Source organism: Phasianus colchicus, chromosome 4 (genome assembly GCF_987193195.1).
Source record: "Phasianus colchicus chromosome 4, bPhaCol1.hap1.1, whole genome shotgun sequence".
NCBI classification, from domain to species: domain Eukaryota; kingdom Metazoa; phylum Chordata; class Aves; order Galliformes; family Phasianidae; genus Phasianus; species Phasianus colchicus.
The window spans coordinates 56,943,230-56,961,881 of NC_143439.1; positions in this window are offsets into that span (position 1 = coordinate 56,943,230).

The window sequence follows — 18,652 nt, forward strand, 5'->3', positions numbered from 1 at the left end:
AGTTTTCCTTTGTTCTAGGAACTCAGAATGTCTGGTATTTTCTTTATTTCTCTTGATTCTTTCCAGATTATTTCAGAGTATGCTTTTTCCAGTTATGTATGAAGGCTGATTTATCTGTAACAAACATATCAAGGGAGAAGTCTCCTCAAACACTTGGGAAAGAAAGTACACATTTCACAAATGAGCTGTTAATTTCTTTCCCATTTCAGCACCCATGTACTCAGGGAACTGGAGCAGATGTGATGAGAATGATGGATGCTCCAAATTGGTTGCCATTGTACTCCTGCAATTTTAAAAGGTCACGGAGTAAAGAGAACGAAAAACCTCTGTTTTGGCAGAGAAAAAGTAACATTGGCATGGTAATCATAAAAACAAATTTGTGTTCTTATCTAACATAAAATCCTAAAACCTTCTATAACAAGTGTTTTAAAAGTCATTTTTATGAGGCTGCCATCTTTCAAACTCTTTGAAATGGATTTATTAATATTGTTTTCATTTATCCTGTGTTCAAATTTTTATCTCAGTGTGTTCATAAATTTGTAATCTTTTATCTACACATATTTTGCATTCTCTAAGGATGCAAGTATCAGAAACAATCCCACAAAATCAACTATTTTTGTTCTGTAATATTTCTGTGACTATCACCCATATTCATACTGATAGAATTCTGACAGACCGTCCACCTCTGAGGCAGTCAGCAGTAAGTAGCTGCATCTTTGTTCCTTCTATTTTCATGTGGCAGAATTTCTCTTCCCTTGATCATTACAGCTGCTTTAAAAAAAAAAATTCTTTATGTTAACCTTCATTGAATAAGGATGACCAGGACTAGTTTAGTTTACACAGCATTAAATACAGATTCACGTACGTCTAGTACATGGTTTTAGTTCTTTCTTATAATTACTGAAAAGCTTCTTACAAATATAACATATGATTTTATTTTCTATGTCTGTAAAAGCAAATATCTCACCATCATTATGAAATCAACCAACACACCTTGATCTTTTAATAAAAAGCCAAATGTGGTATTCCTGATTAGTCTGACCAATTCACTTCATAGGAAAAGTGTGTTATTAAAAAAAAAAAAAAAAAGTGTTCTAGTGGAAAAGATTATTTGGGAACCTGGTATGGACATGTCATTATAAGAAAAGAATAAATGATAATAAACTGAAGCTAGCTGTTCTTTGTCAGAAAAGTTATTGTGTGATGCACAAGTGCTAATAACATTGTCCTTGTTGTGCAGAAAGTGGTAGAGAGGAAATGTCCTTCAACAACAAGTGCCATTCAAAAATAAACATTCCTAAAGTGTGAGGAAATTGAAAGGATTTCCTTGATAGACTGTGATAGATTATCATCGAAAGAGTGACAAGAGCTCTTCCCATTTTTTTGAGACAGACATTTTATGACTTCAAGGCCAAAACCAACACACAAAGCACTAAAGAGCCAGCTCCAACCAGCCCTGCACTCCTCCACAGATTGAACCCAAAGCAATTTTGTAAATTGTCTTAAATGAGGTGTTTAATGAAGAAACCATCACTTAACATGTCCAAAGAAGTCTGAAGGGTGCTTAAGGTAAAGATCTGGGAGACTAAGCTTTCCTGAGAGGAGCATGACCTATTCATGAGGGATACCAGAAATATGTATCCATGTGGCAAAAATAAGTATACAAAGCAATATAGCCTAGAGCCTCAAAGGAAGAAACTGATCCACTCTTCTCACACCCATAATCTGGCCACTTCAGTTCAATGTCACATAAACAGAAGTTGGATACTTACAAGAGAAACCATCTGTAAAACTACATACTCTGGAACTGCAGAGCCTTACACAGCTCCCTCCAAGGATCTTTCCCTCCCTTTTGTTTGCCCAGATCATTAAAGTAGAAGAATGTAAAATGACACTGTACAAATTAGACTTAAACCTAAATATTTTTCTGTCAGCTTGTATATTTGCATTCAGTGTTCACAAATATTATAATAAATATAACGCTAACTATTGAAATAAGTAATGTAATATTATTATTCTTACAATTTTCATTAAAAATCAGCTCTGGGTCATTTTCAAAGACAGAATATTTGGCTTCATCAAAATTTCTTGTGACCCAGTGCAGTTGTGCACATGCTACATGTAGATTATACCTCATGGCCTGGCAATGTACTTCATCAGTTGATTTCTATAGTCTTCCAAGTGTACCATTTTGAGTTGTGAAGTATTCAGTACAGTTTCCATGGCACCTCATTTTACCAACTCCCTAATTGGTCCTTATGATTCAGTGGAAAATACGAAGCTTATACAAGTACTAACCTTCCCCTAACCTGGGAGCATCCAGGGAATCTGTTAGAAAGAGTTATTTTGTTTAAATGCTTACAGATAAAACAACGCCTTCTTGTTTTACCTCTCAGCTAATATTTCTATTTACATTGGTAAATCAGAATTGAAAATGACAAATTCTATTTTTCAAAGTAAATAATTATGTTGAAAAAACAGAATCACACTCACAAAAGATAAACATGAAAATGAAATATAACCCAGACACCATATTCCTAGTTTATATTCACTGCAGTTTTCTTTGAAGAAAAACTGCTGCGGAAGCTAAGTCAGCACAACTCTTCAGGAATCCTCAACCTCTCTTAAGCACAGGGCTGCTGCTGAGACTTTCTTGGCCAAAGAGATGATTAAATAGATATAGGTTGGAATAAATCTCTTCATAGGTAAATGCATAGCTACGTATACAGTCCTGTTATTTTCGGAATTAATTAATTCCTGAATTGCATGGTTTGCTTTGAATTTGTGTGATTTTTGAGACTGTTACTATGTCTTGTAAATCTTTTGCTCAAGGAAATTTGCACTGTATATACATTTTCAAATCATATAAGCTCAGACTTGAAGTTAGTGTGTGAACTCATTTAATACATTGTAAAATATAAGGTTTGGTCTTTGATTACAGCACTTCGGCTCAATCATCTAAAGGTCATTGTAAACATAGTCAACTGCTTCTGATTTAGCGTCTTCCCCAGACCACAGCTAATTATTTTAGATTTTCTGCCATAAAGGTGGAGATTTTATAGATAGTTGTGTCTGTCTCTCTGTGCCTCATCTTGTGCTTTGTTTTTCTGAATGAGAGAGAATGCGATACATATCAGTGGAAAGATTTCCCTTAGTAGCTCATTGTACCTGCACGAAATTAGGTATGCTTAGACTGAAAATAAATAAATAAATAAATAAATAAATAAATAAATAAAATGTGAAACTTTGCAAATGAGAAATTGTTTGCCTACTTACAGCATTCATTATTTTTTCATCTAAAACTCTCTGAACCTATACAGATTATCTGGAATAGATACCTGAAAGAGACAGATTTTTGCCAGGGTCGGGAAATTGCCTGAACTTAGACATGATTTATGCATGGTAAATTGGATCAGAAGTTTGTCAGAAAAGGCACATTATTATATGAGACAAATTATGAGAAAATGAGATTGTTTCCTGCTAAGTATCTATACATAGACTTTAATCCTTTCTAGGGAAAGGATGATAAGAACCATGAATGCAACAGGGTATTCTGGATACAATCTTGTCCTCTTGATTCTGTAGCGAGGATTTTGCAAAAAATAAATAATAAAATAATTAAACTAAGAACAGTCTTTAAGAAATTTCTTCATCATTTAAATAGGGTATAATTACAGTGCAACTTCAAAATTAAGCATTGATTAACAAACTAAAATTTTAAAGGAAAAAAAGTCAAATTCAAGTTATAATAAAGCAAATATAACTTAAAAAAAAAAATAATTCTATTAATTCCTGAATCTGCTTTATAAAAGAAAAAGGCTCAGCACTGGCACAGGAGAGAAAGACTAAACTCATGATGGATTTGGATGTTAGGGCTTATTTAACAGCTTGAGAGAATCACATTTAAACCTTATTCAGTTATGTCACATATGTCTTTGCTGGCTCTTCCCAGCACTGGGTTTACTATTACTCCATTCCCCACCTAGGAGTTTGCTGCTATCTTGCAGGTATCTGTCTTCTGTATCACCAGCTAAGGTCTCTGGACTTCCTCTAGCATTTCTGTCCATGCATCTCTCTGATGTTCAGGACCCCCTCCAACCATTCCAACAGCCACAGTCTTCACCTTCTGCTTTCCAGACCTGGACATGAGCCAGCAATGTGCTTTCACAGCACAGAAAGCTAACTGTATCTTGGGCTGCACCAAAATAAGCATGGCCAGCAGGGCAAGGGAAATGATCCTTCCCCTCTACTCTGTGCTGGTGAGGCTTCACCTTGAGCACTGTTCCACATGTGGAGTCCTCAGTACAGGAGAACATAGAACTGCTGGGACACTTCCAGAGGAGGGCCACAAAAATGATCCATGGAAGGGAACACCTTCCCTACAAGGACAGACTTGTAGGGAGCTGGGGCTCCAAGGTGAACTGATAGCAGCTTTTCAACATAAGGGGAGCTACAGGAAAGAAAGGGACATGTTCTTTATCAGAGACTGTTGTGATAGAACAAGGGAAAATGGCTTCAAGTTTAAGAGAGTATATTTAGGTTGGATAAAAGGAATAAGTCTTTTACAGTGAGGGTGGTGAGGCACTGGAACAGGTTGCTTTGAGATTTGATGGTTGCACCACATTTCTGAAGACTTTGTAGGGTTGGCTATACCAGGCCCTGGGATACCTGATCTAGCTGTGGAAGTCCCTATCCATTACAGGGAAGTTGGACTAGGTGACCTTTAAAGGCCCCTTCCATCGCTAAGGATTCTATGATTCTACGATTCTGTGATTCTATGACTTTTTGCGAAATAACTGCGTGGTAAAAAAAAAATTACAAGAGCTTACTTCTTGTCAATCTTTTCCTCCTAGATGCATGAACTCATAGTTTCTATTCCTGAGCACATTTTTCCCATTAGACTACTGAAAGTAGCCTGCATCAAGATTGAAATCCTTATAGCCAGTGAAACCTGGATAACTATGGAGGGAAAACAAAAAAAAAAAAAAAAAAAAAAAGAAAGAAAGGAATAAGGAAAAAGAAAAATGCACAAAAAAGGCTTGGTGTGCATCTTTTTCTTAAAGACAGATCTGTAGATGGGAAGTCTCAGTGCTGATACTACACGGTACTATGGTACTACGCAGTAATATCTTAATAAAAAATATAAACAATTAAGCAAAAATGGAAGCTCTCAGCACTAAATGAGTACTTCTACTATTTTACAATAAAATCTAAGTTTTTTTTTTTTTTCATTTCAGTGAAAAAGTTACTCATTAAAAGAAATTCAGACATTTTGTTTCATGTCAATTACACATTTTTTGACATATTGCCTAATTTGTAATGGAAATTAATTTGGAAATGATACACTTGGCTAGAAAAGGGTTTAAATACTTTTCATTCAAGCAGTATGTTGTGTGTTATACAGAGTAATCTTTTGACACATTATCTACAAATCCGTGCTGTCTTTAATCCCTTCTCCAATGTCTTCTGCCATCTGCCTGAAAATGCAAATTTGAAACTGTGTTTGGGATAGACAAACAATAAAAGGAAGAAAAACATTGAAATTGAAATTTCAAGATAAAAATATCAGTAGCAAAATTGATCACAAAAGTGATTTCACTTCAGAAAGTACAAATAACAAATATAAAGAAAAATAAGCTCAAATACAAGACAAAAAAAGAAAAGAAAGAAAGAAAAAAAAAAAAACCTTGAAAAATATGCCAACGTCAGCATGACTTAACCAGGAACAAATAGGTATACAAAATGGTATTTAGGATACTATCAGAAGAAAATAAATATAGGGTGGGATTTACAAGTAAAAAATTTAGTGTTTTAAGGACTTCAGTACTTAATTCTTAAGCTCTGAAATTCTTTAGGAAAATGCTACTAGTTCAGTTTGAAACCTTTTAGGAAGTCATCTAAATAAAGTTGACAGTCTGCATCTTAAACCCTTCTGGAACTGCAAAATAACTGGTATGTTTGTAAAACAAGAACATATTGGCAATGGCTTTTTCTAAATCAAACATATCTTTGCAATTTCTGTGCCATAGCACATCACATCTGATTATATCATATTACAGTATGTGTTGATGTAACCATGGCAATCATTAAATTCATTCTTGGAATTTGTAGGACACATGGATTCTCCAGACTGTTAAAACATTTGTTCTAAGAATGCAACATTTTCTTCTTCAAAAATATTTTTAAAGAAAATTCAAGGTTTATATAGAATGTTCAGATGCTGAATAAGTTGTTCTTATATAGTCCAGCCTAATGTATTTATTTCATGCTTGCATTTCTCACTTGCTATTAATCAATCTGTATTAAGTACATTCTATTGTGCCAGTATACTACACATGATTCCTGGCATTGACCGATCCACTATACACTTGAGTACTGCTTTAAAACTTGATCTGGAAGATATAAATGGTAATTCCCCTGGGGAGCCAAGAGTCAAGATCTCTCAGAAGTACAACATTTAGTGATAAATTAGATTGTTTAATTTTAAACATGAGTACAGGTTAGTTGTAATCCCAGTAAATCACCTACCAATATCTACACTGGGTAGAATTTTAATTCACCCTTGCAAGGAAAAGCCCTAACCTGTAATTTGCTTTTATCAAACAGATAATGGAAAGAACAAATGTTAAGGTTGCAGAGAGAATGCTCAGATGTTAAGAAAAGTCTTTTATTTTACTTTACAATGACTATTTGTAAATAATGTTTAGAATGTGTTGAACTGTTGGGATTGTCCATAGTAATATAATTATTGTAAAAAACATAAGAACATTCTAGGGATACAAGGAAAGTATTAAACTACTTGTTAAGCAGTGCTAAAAACCCTATAGGGTGGCAGAGAGGTTAACCACAAGATCTTTAGAAATGGAAATATGAGGTTGTTTTCTGAAACACACTTTAGCTTGCAAGGACAAGCAGAAAAACAGCCATAAGGGTTATGAATCTTTTCTTGGTTGTTTTTATGATCACAGTAAATATCTCAAACCAATATGTAAATCTGCATAAGATGATAATAATTATTGTGCAGCCTGCTGTAGGGAGCCAGCTTTGGCAGGGAGGTTGGACTCAATATTCTCTAGAGGTCCCTTCCAACCCCTACAATTCGGTGATTCTGAGATTTTGTGATAGAGATTAAGAACCCTCATGATCTACATTTTTCTTTTTTTTTTTTCTTTTTTTTTTTTTTTCCTGAAGATGGGCTACTAAAATATTTGACTTATTTCAAATTCTCCTAAATATTAAAAAATCTTACTATTTTTTTTCTGCAGTCCTATGGGGACTGATTTCAAAACAAAACAAATATAGAAACAATGAATCTGTCCTATGGTAATAGCTAACAATGTATCATCCTTCAAAGCAGCAGTCTGAAACCAGTAAGAGTGGCATCCTTACTCTCAGCATACACATGGGCTTAACAATATCAGTCATGTAACAGGTTAAAATGTAGTTTGCAGGCAGAAAATAAATAAATAAACCAACCACTGTTATTCTAGAGTTAGTGCATCTTACAAGGCTAAGAAAAGGAGTGGTCTGTATCAATCACATAATGACATTATAAATCTTCGTACCTTGTAAGGAAATGACATGAAAAATTAGACTGAACAAGCCAGAGATGCACTATCTGTAAGCCTCAAAGGAAAGGTTAATGCAAGTTAAATATTGACATGTCAGCAATAAGGATTATAGCAATTATAAATTTGCAGTAATGCCAGCTGCTGTTTAATTATTACGTGACACTGACAGGTCAGCCTGGTAGATTGACAGCTGAAGGCATTTGCCTTGTAGGAATTATTCAAGATCTTTGGAACAAGCTCTGATTTCAGCTACACCAGTTCAGTTCTACATACAAATCTCCTTGAGTCAGGGGAGTTAATTCATATTCCCGGTGGCAAGAGGAGAATCTGTTACTACATCATGTGTTACTTTCATTTTCCCTAGTGTCAGGAAAGTGAATAATTATATACCATATAAACATACAAGAACATTCCTCTAATCTTTCCCTTAAGTCACTCACTTAAGTGAGAACTACACTAGAACATATTTAAATATGCTAGTTTCTACCTGAGGAAAAAAAAAAGAAAAGAAAAGAAATGTGAATTCTACTCTAAAAGAGACTCAGTTTTCATTAATCTCAGTAATAATCATTAACCTTGAGGTTTTGAGAAGTGCTCAGAAAGCAAAATATGTAGACACTGGAGAATTTCATTGCTTGCTAGGAAAAACAAAAACAAAAACAAAAACAAAAACGAATAGCAATTAAAAGAAAAGAGCTTTTAAAGAGTTTTTCTGGAGTACACTGAATTGTAGAAGATTCAGCTTCATATACCGATTCTGATTAAATTATTCATCTAGGAAAATTAAATCAGATACTGCCATTTTGCTGCCCTTGCACTGTTCTCTAAGCAATCGTGACATCTAAAAGCACACTGAAATTATGGCAGTTAAGACCTGCAAATGACCAACCCAAAGGCTGTGAATCAATTAAGTTCTAATTAAAATTTAACATAATAAACAAACAAAGAGGGTTTAGCTTGTGAAAAGATCTTAGTCCCTTTACACAAAGCTATGTCTCTAAAATGCTATAAAATAGAATTTCAGGAGAGTCATACCTTTTAATACTTAAATCTACATTGTAAATTTCTATTCTCAGTTTCAAAGTAAAACAAGAAACCAGCACCAATGCCCACTGGAATCCCAGGTAAAACTGTAGTTGTCTATAACAAGCTTCTGTGTATATCAAGTCATCATTTATGAGGAATTATCCATCTGCTTACCAGTAGTAAAAAATGTTTAATTCTGAATACAGCAAATAGGCTGAAGTTTACCATGCAGCCTCCACTTTAATTCCTCACTTCAGCTGTTTCACCTTACTGGAGGAGCTGCCAGATGAGCACTATTAAGTGGAATGGTGTTACAGTTTTCAACTACTGTTAAAACTTGTTGCTTTCAATCCCTCAAGGTTTTATTGGTAACTAAATGTCTTCAGCGTTGGTTTTTTTGTGTGTATTTCGTTGTTGCTGTTGTTGTTTTGTAGTTTTGCTTTTGTTTTGTTTGTGGGTTTTTTTTTCCCCTTTTTTAAATTGTATAATTAAACTTTATGAAGATATTGCTGGAGACTTTTACATACTTTTACTACTGTATAGTTCCATTCTCTATAGTTCCATTCTCTTGATACCCAGTCTTATAAGTTCAATAGTGGTGCTGAATCTAAGTTTTAACCTTTCATATGATTCACTACAGCTCTCCTAATATTCTATCTTCAAACTTAATTCAAATAAAAAAATAAACAAATTCTGGTAAGACAAAATAGAAGATCAGTGGAGCATGACTAAACTATAAAATATCAGACTTTAAGCAAGATTAACATCTTTCTTTTCTCTCCTCATTGAAAACAGTACATTTCATTATGTTTTTGGATTTTTTTAATGTTATTTTATATAAAGGTAAAATTATTCTCCAAGAAATTTCAAAAGCAAGATTAATTCATGTGAACACTTAACAGTTACAAAATGAAAACAAACTAGAGGCAATCACTGCAGAACAAAGACCTATGTAGTTTAGATTGGGGTCAAACTTTTTGTAAAGGCATCAAGAACATATTACATACGTAATAATTACTGCAGGAAAGAGACTACGTGAAATTCATAAAATAAGTTTGTGTCTCCTTGTTGCAGACCAAAGCATAGTGAGTGAAAGCAGTTGTGGGATTCACTTCAAAAATGCTCCCATGACCCAAGCTAGAACAGCAACGTAGACACATCCTGAAGAGTCATTTTGCTGTATCCTTGATAACAAATGAAGAGCTAGATCAGGACAAACACTGGCAAAGAGTGTAGTGACATAATACACCATAGTAACATAATACACACATTAAGTCAGAACTTTGGAGGTCTGAACTATTCAGCCACAGAGGTGGCTGAACTACTCTCACTTAACCAGACCTTTCTTGATCTTCAGAGCAGAAATACTGGAGGAGTTCTTACTCTTCAGTATTTTATCTGAAAAGATTTCCAGTGATCAAAATATAAGTAGACATTTTTATTATCACAAAAGTTTCAATGTTAGTAACCAGCTTACTATTTGCAAAAATGCTGATGGAATGAACTCAGAGTCTTTTCCAATCAGATAAAAAATGGATTAATCAAATTGATATGCCAGCTCTTTTTCTCCAACATCTAAACTAATAGCAGAATCATTTGATTTAAACAAACGTATTTGTAAGTGTACTTCCAGTTAAATGGGATGGGCTGTATTTTAATCAGAATGTCTTCTTAATTTAAATGCACAAATCAATTTGTGCAGAAAAGTAACCCCATTTTTCAAGTGTAAGGGAGGAGCTGTAAATGAATTATGACACATATTTCAAGGACAACAACCTTTCAAAGATTGACCAATCTCAATTATGTTGTTAATTCCTGAACATGCTCATATGAAAAAAGTCATAACAAGATCCAATGGGTTTGGCAACTGAGAGAGTGCTTCTGCACCTGGCATTGCACATGCTTTGCATTATAAGCAGGCAGAGAAGTAGAGCTCTGCACTTTTCTGGAGTATTTCACTCATGGATAACAGTAGCAATAAGTACCATGAGAAACCTTCCTACAGAAAATACATTAAAGAAATAAAAATGTCATGCTTTCACTGGTTTCTGTTTTGGAAGACATATCCAAAACTGGTTACATCAATTTTTATTTTTAATGTAAACATCATCAACCTCAATTGGACATAAACACAACTTCACTAATTCTTCCAGTCCTCACCTAGTTGACCAAGGGTTAAACCTTTTTCATTTTCACCCTCTGATTTCAAGATTAATCAGACCTCTGTGATTCTGTAATTATAGCATTAATACCACTTTCCAAACCCACTTAAATGAAATTACATGCAGACAAAAAGTGATTTTGGTTGTGTTTATGATTTTAATGCCAAGTGTATTTTTTGTTGTTTGTTTTGTAGAACATGTAATTTTGACTTTTTAAACCTGCTAAAAATGATGAAACATTCATACATTTCTAAACTGGAATTGGATACATAATGACAGTGCACGTTTCTTGAGGGTTTTTTCCTGTAGGAAGGACACTACATGGAAAACTGGGAACTGCCAATCAAGATCATACCTATCATGTCTCTTATCCTGCATACAGTGAAGTAGTGTACAACTCCAGTTAGCAAATGTCACATTTTCCTACTGCCAGTTTTCCTGAACATATTGAGTTTATCCTCCTTCCTCTTCAGACGTTACAACCCTATGGATTTTCTGAGGATATGTCTCCAAGAGGAGATAGATATTCAGGCTATTTCATGAGCTGACACAAAGCCCCTAAGTTACCTGAAATAGGTTATTCTTATTATCCTCTCTCATGTGGATTAATTAGTACTTTCTTGTTCTGTTCCAGTTTGTGTTACCAAGTTACTATACACATAAACCTCTAATAAGCTCTTGTAGCTGTCTCTGGATTTGATCACTAAGAAATTACATCAAGATCTTCAGAAAGAGTTCCATCCCTAATGTCCAATCTTAATATATACCAACATATTAACACTAGACTTTTAATTGTGCCTTGAAACATTGTACTGTCAGTATGATGTGGAAGAAATGACCTTTCACCACCTAGTTTATCTCCTCCATTTTTGAAGACTTCTGAGTAAAGATTTGTTCCCATTCACAATTATTAGTTTATTAAAATGTTCAAGAACTTTTACTGATATATTGTATAACATACTTGATAGATTTGTTATCCTGCAAGATACTTCATATGGTGAAAAACTGTATTAAAAAAACTTCTTAAATTGATTTGACTGCCATTAGAAGGGAGGAAAACTCTTAGTCCTAGAGAAGTTTTCAACTTTATTGTAAGAAAAAAAATGAATGTAATACTAAAAATCCTTTGAAGTATAGAAACTTCTCAGCAATATCTTTAACTTCCTGCAATGGTCCCTCCATTGTACTTAAATATATAAAAACAAAACAAAACACTTTCTTGTTTCTGTGCAATTTGGTCTGAAATTTACTGTGTAGTTAGAGTAATTGTTATGAACATAGTACTGAAATGATGAATAGAAGAGGTTTTTTTTTTTTTATCATTTACAACTTTGAACACAGCAGAGTTAAGTGACACCGAAGATAAGAGCTTAGCCTGACAGGTAGCCAATATCAGAAATAGGCAGAGATAACCATGAGCTGAAACTGTTTTTTTCATGTCCATTCATGAATCAAAATCTTCATCACATTTACTATGTGTTTGCAAATTACAGGATTCATAATTATTTCTGGTCTCACTGTTGGAAAATGGGGTAAAAGGGCAGAGAACTGAATGAATATAATTTTCTCTTCTACTGCACAGCTTGGAAACTTTCCTCCTGAGAGTGGGGAGAGAAATGATTCTTCACACCCTTCTGTTTTCTTCCCAAACTCAACTGTAATCTTTGGAAAAGAATTCCCAGATTCTTACTGTGAAGATATTTATGAAAACTTCTCTCTCATCATTCCCCTCTTAGAATTCCTAGTAAAGGAAGGTGAAGAGGTGGTATTATTGCCACCCTGTTTATCAGTGAATTTGCTTCATTCTCCTGTTCATTCCTTTCCACTTTTTGTCACTGGTCACTCAGTGCATTTGTGAAAGAGGATTTATTCTGGGGATATCCAAGTGCATTTATTATATCTTTGTTATTTCTTCTCTATCCATATTCAGCAAAATGGGATTCAGTTCATGTGCCAAGAGATCCTACATAATACAATAATTGTGATGTTCACTCTTATAATCTTCAATCAGTAAAAAAAAAAAAAAATAAAATTAATTTATCAAATAGTTTCTATTTCTCATAAATTATAATGGTTGGCATGACTTGTCCTTCTTTGTGGCTTTAACAGCAAAAGTTTTTCATTGTTAAGGATAAATGTTCTATGGCTATAATTCTTGTGCTCCTCATACTTCTCATTTCACAGAATCACAGAAATTTCTGAATATTGGCACAATGTAATCTTGTAGTCTTCAGGATTTTCTCTGTTATGTCTCAGATTTATTACAAATCAACATTATCAAGCCAGAGATATTATCAACCAACTCTTATGGGTCTTACGCATGCAAAATCTCCAAGTTTGATGACTTCAAATGCTTATCACCAACAGATGTTTTTTAACATCTTTTTTAGCTATTAATAAACAATATCTATCTATGTAGACAACTGACATCTTAATTCTTTCCAAATGTAGGAATATTCCTAAAAAGACTGCTTTTTAAAAATTTCTTGAAACATCTTAATTTTCTTTTAGCGAAAGACCTCTTTTTCTAAGACTTATGTTGTTCTAATGAACTTCATAAGAATTTTGATTTTATAAATCTTAGCACAGAATATTTACTTTCCGTATCAATAATCTACACTTAAAAACATCTCATTTTTAAAGTTTTTTATGCATTATATTTACATTTTGAGTTGTTTAATTTTACTATTAGACAAATATTAGATATGAAGGCAAGATGTCTTCTTTTTTCTTTCCAGAATTATATTTTGTCATCCAATAAACTCTGAAGCATTCTAAATTTCATTCACATTGTCCTCATATTAGGCTGTCATATTGCATCATGTTTTCTGGTTCTTAAAAAGGAATAACACAGTATTTAAAGACATTTGTAAGGAAAATACTTGATATAACGTATAAAGGAAGGCCACAGAGATATATAGGAGTATCACCTATCAGTCTTAACAATTGTAATTCTCTAAGTAAAATCTCCTATACAACATTTGAATAAACCTTTTTTCTGCTATAAATATCCTTTTTTTTTTTTTTTTTTTTTTTTCTCAAGGCTAACAACTAAATAAATACTGGAACTGGTCCATCTCTAGCATTCTGGAGCTGCTATTTCACAGTAGACTGTAAATTTCTGAGTGTTACAACACAGGGTGAGAAGAAGCACATTCTATGTGGCACAATTACATCAAAATAAATATGGAGTGGCTGTAATACTTATATGCTCTCCAAGCTGTTCAAAACTTAATGTTCTATGGAACTATCTCGCTCCAATTTATAGGAGGGAGATGAGGTTCTTTTAATATCTGTATACCCGGTGTGAGATTAAGAAACAACGGTTCATATGTTAGTCCAACCAGTTTACTATAAACCCTAATCAGGGAGACGGGGAAGGGAAGGAGGGCGATAGAAAGGATAGGAAAGAAGCAAGAGTCGTGTAAAGCGGGGATAGTCACCACCAGGATCCAGCAGCGGTCCCGTTGCACGCCGCTTTGAAGGTGCGAGGCAGAAGCAGCAGCGGGGGGGGGGGGGGGGGAGCAGCAGCAGCGTGGCCGGCCTTGGGCAGCAAGCAGGCAGCAGGAGGCAGTCGCAGAGCCAATCCGGGGGGGTAGCAGCAGGACTCAGGTAGCAGGCCCAGGAGAGTCCGCCAGCATGCAGGAATTCCGTAGTCAGGAATCTGATGGCAGACACCTTTGTTCTTCTTCAGCATCGTGGTAGAAAGCAGAGCAAGTCCGGGTGAGGCTTCTTCATGGCTGAAACCTTTTCTTCTTCATGAGGAATCTGTTGCCAGAAAACCTCTCTCTCACGATTGTAAGTCCCCATTTTATCCTTCTTCTCTGTCTACGTGACATCCCTCGGTGCTTGAGCAAGAGTCATGTGAGTACCTCCTGAGATGGCCATCTTCCTCGAGATAAGCCCACACAAAAAACCACTTCACAGCTATTAAGCTGCAGCTTATCTCCCTCGTTGCCCCTGGCTTTGTCCGTCTGTGTCCTTCAGACAAAGGATTTCTCAACCTCTGCCCAGGACTTGCCTGAACTTGTTCATCTGTGTCCTCAGCAAGCTTTGAGACAATGATGTAAAAGAATAATCTCTTACAGGAACAGAGCCCATATTTTTCTTTGATATTCTTAATCTATTTTTCTGATCCTAAAAAAATACATATAGAAATGGTGTAATTCATAAGGACATGTGCTTACCTATTCTTAATGGTCTGCAAAAGACTTCTGCAAGATGTCAAATTTAAATTACAATCATATTCTTACAGATATTTATGAGGATATTTATCTTTACACTAAATGAATAAGTGCACTAAAGATATTGGGACCCATTACTATATCTATTCAGTGTTTTCATATTAAAACTGTTGTGGTTTAACCCAGAAGGTATCTAAGCATTGTGCTTATCCCTCCAGGTCCCAGCGGGATGGGAGAAGAGAATCAGAAAAACAAAAACAACACAAAGTAGAACTCATGGGTTAGGATAAAGACTATTTACTAAGACAGAAAACGAAGAGTCAAAAAAAAAAAAAAAAAAAAAAAAAAAAAAAACTTATATACACGTGTATACTTGTACATACACACAAAACAAACAAGTGATCACCACCCACTGACCAATGCCCAGCCAGTCCCTAAGCAGCAGCTGCCACCACTCTCCACCACTTTTCAAGCTATTTTTTTTTTTTTAGATGATGTTGTAAGTTATCAAATATCCCTTTGGCCAGTCCTGGTTGTATCCACTTCCAACTCCTTCTGCCCCCTCAACTCCCCTTACTGTAGCACAGTACAGAAGCTGAGAAAACTGTAAAGATGTTGGCTCTGTACATCGCAAATCAGCAACAACTAAAATATCTGGTGTATTATCACCATTGTTTTTTCTCCTAAAGCCAAAACATTGCTTCATAATAGACACTATGAAGAAAGGCAACTCAGTCCCAGCTGAAACCTGGATAAAAATAGGTGCAATTTAGTAATATTCCATAAAGAAATTATTACTGCTAATAGAATTTTCTTTTATACACAAGCACTAATATACAAGCTTTTATAAATAGTGCTTTCTGATCACTCAGTGTAGGACAATTTTTTTCTGAATTCTCAAACAAAGAATGCCTGAAAACTCAGGTGTCAAAGGCTGCTCTAATAGTAATATCTCCTATTTTGTCATGTTGGTCAGAAGTAAATACTGGTAGTATGGGGCAGTAAAGACTGAACCTTCCTGCCAATATTCTGTTACATTTTGTTACTGTGTGACAGATAGCAGCAGAGGGGAAGACTGATAGAATGGAATCTGACATGGAAGGGCATATGATGCAAAGTTGGAAAAAATGGCACCCATTGACATTCACTGATTCTTGCTGAATGGAGACAAAACAATGGATGTCAGCGTAGTCAGGTGGTGCAGAGTCCATTCCAGCAGTGGTGACAGAAATGTGAAAGGCAGGCCACATTCTGGATGGCTGTGCTCAGCTGTCATGAAGAGCATCTTAATCAGGTCATCCACAGGAAATGGTGTCTTACAACCAGGAAACTTTACAGAGCTAAATATTGGCTTCAATGCTCTGGAAAAATGCAAGATTTGCTCCAGGTGGGTACCACAAATGCTCACACAGGAACAGCAAGAGCACTGTGTGCAAGTTTGTCAAAAACTATTGAACAATATGAGGCTCAACGTGACCATTTCCTGAATCGCATCAGTACCAGTGACAAGATGCGATGTCACTACTAAAGCCAGAGTCAAAAGGACAGTCCATAGAGTGACAACATGAATTCCCCATGGAAGAAAAAGGTCAAGATACAGCCTTCAGTGGGTAAAATGATGTACACTGTCTTGTAGGATAGGAAAGGGGTGATCATACTGGATTTCCAGAAATGGAACAAACTATCAACTCAGCGCTACATTGGATGCTGACTAAGCTGAAGGCTTAGACTTCCACAGTCAGGCAAGAGAAGAGAACAGCCTTTCTCTTGCAATGCAGTAATACCAGGCCCCATGCTGGCACACAGCATTCAGGCTCTTATTCATTGCTAGTGGAAACGCATAACTAATGGTGGTGATACTCATGTTGAAAATTTGTGGTTTGTAACTGAGAATTTGCTCAATCAAATAGCATCATTGTGCTTTTTGTAGTTGTTGTAGTTTCCATTATTTTCAGAATGATTTACATATTCAACATGAAAATTGAGTAAGTGGACTTCATCCAGTGTATCAACTTTTTCTATAGCTCTTTAGATTGCTGTATTCAATTTCTCTTACTAAGGCAATTGTAAATTGTAAATGACTGGCAGCTCTGTTTGTTAAAGAAAGCAGAGTCATCTATTCTATTAGGAAGAAAAGAAATTCTCATGACTGATCCAGGAAAGCAAGAATTCCCAAAAACTGGAAAAACATATATCAAAACCCACATGATGTGTGTTATGCACAAAAATATTTACAAAGTATATCAGGCATTCAGTTTAAATACATATGTATAATTTTCTGCTAGAGTCTGTTTAGGCTGACTTAAGATATATTTTCTTATGGTGATCTAAGTGGGTTTGGTGATCACAAGGGCAAAATAATCATGTTGCTTCTAACATGTAGAGTACAACATATTTTCAAAATATTTCTAGTCATTTATTGGCATTCATGCCAAAATTGTATTTCCTTACCTGTGGAAAGTCACATTTAAAATTAATTTGAGTCATTTAAAAACAAGCATCAGGAGTGCAAAATAGTCACAAGACTAATTCAAATAGGTATGCACAATGCGCTTCTGATCCCAAGTGTTAGTTAAAAATAATAAGGGTATTAATTCCTGCTAGTATCACCAGGAAGCTAAAATATTTATTTTGATATTCTTCTTGATGTAAATACAAAGTTTGAGATTATTCCCACCTTTTCAACACATAATATACAAAATGGGAAGCTGAAGGAAAAAAAAAAAATCACCATGGAAAAATGTAAGTGTACGTACAAGATTTTAATAAAAGCTGATTATAACTTAAAAGCATAGGAGAATTAAAAAAAAAAAAAAAAAAAAAAAAAAAAAAAAAAAAAAAAACCTAAATTGATTGAAGTAGCTACAGTAATTTACCCTAATTTGGTATGGGATCTCCTTAGTGTCAGCAGTGAAATTTTACCCTAAATCTCCTCTTCATAACACAAGCATATATAGAAAGACTCAGGGAAACTAACATGACAGTTTATAAACCAGGAATCTGCCTGAAGGTATGTACCTAGCAAAATTAAGTTTCTAATCCAGTCAATCCAATGGATTGGATTGATTGAGGCAAATCAATATAGTCCTGCAGGCATTCATGAAGGCAGTACCTTGCTACATGTGCCCAAGTATTGGTGAGGATTTTTATTAGGAGTCACTGGGCAGAAGTGTTCAGGAATCCCAGACTTACAGGACTGCCTAGAACGTTGGTTTGGGAAGGTAAGGGAAATTTTTGCCTCAATAACATTTCAAAATGTTTATCTTATGGATGTTATGGTTTAACCATTTTAACCGTTTAGGCAGTTCAGCACCACACAGCTCTCTCTCTGTCAAGTGGGATGGGAAAGACAATCAGAAAAAAAGGTAAAACTTATGGTTTGAGATAAAGGCAAATTAATTGAATAGAAAAGGAAGGTAAAATAATAATCATAATCATAAAAGAATACACAAAATTTGATTTGCACCATGCGTTTTTTCACCACCTACTGACTAATGCCCACCCAATCCATCCTAAAGCAGCAGCCACCTTTGCTACTCCCTGAATATTATTGTTCAGCATGACACTTTTGGCAGCTTGGGTCATCTCTCTTGGCTGCATCCCCTGCCAGTTCCTCATGCACCCCCGGATCCTTGCTGGCAGGGCAGCATGGGAAGTTTAAAAGTCCTGGGCTCTGTGTAAGCACTACTCAGCAACAACTAAAACATCA